The sequence below is a fragment of the Penaeus chinensis genome, chromosome 41, assembly GCF_019202785.1.
Source record: "Penaeus chinensis breed Huanghai No. 1 chromosome 41, ASM1920278v2, whole genome shotgun sequence".
NCBI lineage: Eukaryota > Metazoa > Arthropoda > Malacostraca > Decapoda > Penaeidae > Penaeus > Penaeus chinensis.
This window is the reverse complement of record NC_061859.1, coordinates 13775835-13778334: the sequence shown is the minus strand read 5'-3', so window position 1 is coordinate 13778334 and position 2500 is coordinate 13775835. Positions and strand designations below refer to the sequence as shown.

Genomic DNA, 2500 nt, shown 5'->3' with positions numbered 1-2500 from the left:
AATAGTTAGGTAGATAGATAGATGGATATACAGGTAGATAGATAGATAGATAGGTAGATAGATAGATGGATATACAGGTAGATAGATAGATAGATAGGTAGATAGATAGATGGATATACAGGTAGATAGATGGATAGATAGGTAGATAGATAGATGGATATACAGGTAGATAGATGGATAGATAGGTAGATAGATAGATGGATATACAGGTAGATAGATGGATAGATAGGTAGATAGATAGATGGATATACAGGTAGATAGATGGATAGATAGGTAGGTAGATAGATAGATAGATAGATAGATAGAGAGGGAGGGAAAGGGAGAGAGAAAGAGAGATTGAGAGAAAGAGAGAGAGAGAGAGAGAGAGAGAGAGAGAGAGAGAGAGAGAGAGAGAGAGAAGAGAGAGAGAGAGAGAGAGAGAGAGATTTTAAGGAGTAAAGGAAAATAAAGGAGTGAAAAATAAAATAAAGAAAAGAAAAAAGTAAAGATGAAAAATAAAAAAAATAAAAGTTAAAAGTTTAAAATGATTTTAATGTAAAATAATTAATGATTGGGAAAAGGTAAAAATTTAAAAATAGTTTTTTTTTGTTTTGTAGAAGAAATGTGAAGATTGGATGTAATTAAAATTTGGTTTAAAAATGGTTTAAAAAGAAAGATGTTTAAAAGTAATTGATTTTTTAAAATTTTAAAAATTTTTTTGATAATTAAAAGTTGGGGGAATAAAAATAATTTTAGGGATAAAAATAATTTAAAAATAGTAATAATAAAAATAATAAAATAAAGGGTAATAATAATAATAATAAAAGAAGAAGAAAAGAAAATAATAATAGAAAAGATAGATGATTAAGGAATAATAAAATAATAATAATAAAATAATAATAATAATTATCAATTAATATAAAAATAATAGTGGAAAACTAAAGAAAATATTTAATAAAGGAAAACAGGGAATAATAAAAATAAAGTGATGGGTATCAGGGAAAGGGGGAAAAATAATAATGTTGGTATTAATTTAAAAATTGGTAGTGGAAATAAAATTTTACGGTAGTTAAGGGTAGAAGGGAGAAATAAAATATTTCAAAGGTAATAATATAGAAAATAGGAGATAAAATAAATGGGTATAAAGATAATGGGTAATGGAGAAAAGAATATTAGTAAATAACAAATGATAAAATAATAGAAGGATAAATTGATAAAAATAACAGGGAATAATAAAATAGGTAATGGAAACAAGGAATAATTAAAGGAATAGAAAGGGTAATAATGATGATAATAAAATACATAATTTAAAGGAAATAAAATGATAAAATTGGTATCTGTTTTGGTTTCGGGGTTTTAGGAAAAGTAAGAAAATAATGGGAAAAATTAAAAATATAATGGTGATAATAAATAACTTTAAAATGGGAAAATTTTAATAATAATATATACTAAAGAATAAAAAAAATAATAATAATAGTAAAAATAATAAAATAATAATAATAATAAATAATAAATAATAATAATAAAAACAATTTGTAAATATTTAAAATAAAATAATGGGAAAAAGGGAAAATGGGTAAAAATGATAGAAATAGAAGGGGAAAAATGGGTTAATAATAATGGGTAAATAATAGAAAGGGAATAAGGGTGATGGGAAATAAATAAAAATAATGGATAAAACTGATAAAATAATTAGTAAAAATTGGTATCTTAAAAATTATCTTGAATAAAATTTTTAAAAAGGATTACAGGTAATAGTTGGTTAAAAGGGGGTTTTTAATAAAAATTATTACCCTAAAAAGGATTGTTTTGGTAGATTTGGGTAACAAATGTTTATTTTAATGGGAAAAAGGGGTAAAGGATGTAGGGATGTGTAATGGATATAATTTAAAAATATAATATAATAATAATATATACATAATAATTAATATAATAGATAAAAATATATACGGGGTAAAATATTAAAAATTATCATAATAGATATATAATAAAAATTAAAATAAAAATAAAGTATGTAAAGTATATCATGTATTTAGATACATAAATTTAAATCGTTAACCTACTTATACAAGTAATGACTTTCAAACTGCAATTTACAAGTAAAATTAAAAACCCGTCTCATACCTTTCTCTATAGTAAACCAAACAAATTTGCATTTCTCTTCAGTTTGATTTTTGGTTTGGGATTTCCAAAAATGAAATTCTGTGGGTTTTATCTTTCCCTTTCATGGGGTTTAAAACCCTTCATCAAGCAGTGTGATGTGCATTTAAGATTTTTAGATATCGGTATATTTATCTTGAATTCGCCTTGGGAAGTCACTCTCCCTTTATCTAAAAAAGCTGCCCCGCTTCGTCTCTCTCTATCCCTCTCTCCGTACATTTGCGTGTGACTGTGCGTGATTCTGTGTGTGTTTGTCCGTGCTTATATGTGTTTGTGTGTGTGCTTGTGATACTACATCTCTCCTCTTTTACTCTCTCGATTTATCCTTCTACATGAACTTGGAACAGAGTAATTTTTGAAA

General features: G+C 25.0%; 1 protein-coding gene across 4 annotated transcripts in view; it reads left to right on the top strand.

The window, feature by feature from the left end:
- The window catches only part of LOC125047726 (homeotic protein ultrabithorax-like), a 1130701-nt gene that overhangs the window by 1026537 nt on the left and 101664 nt on the right, over nucleotides 1-2500 (top strand). The window lies entirely within an intron of this gene.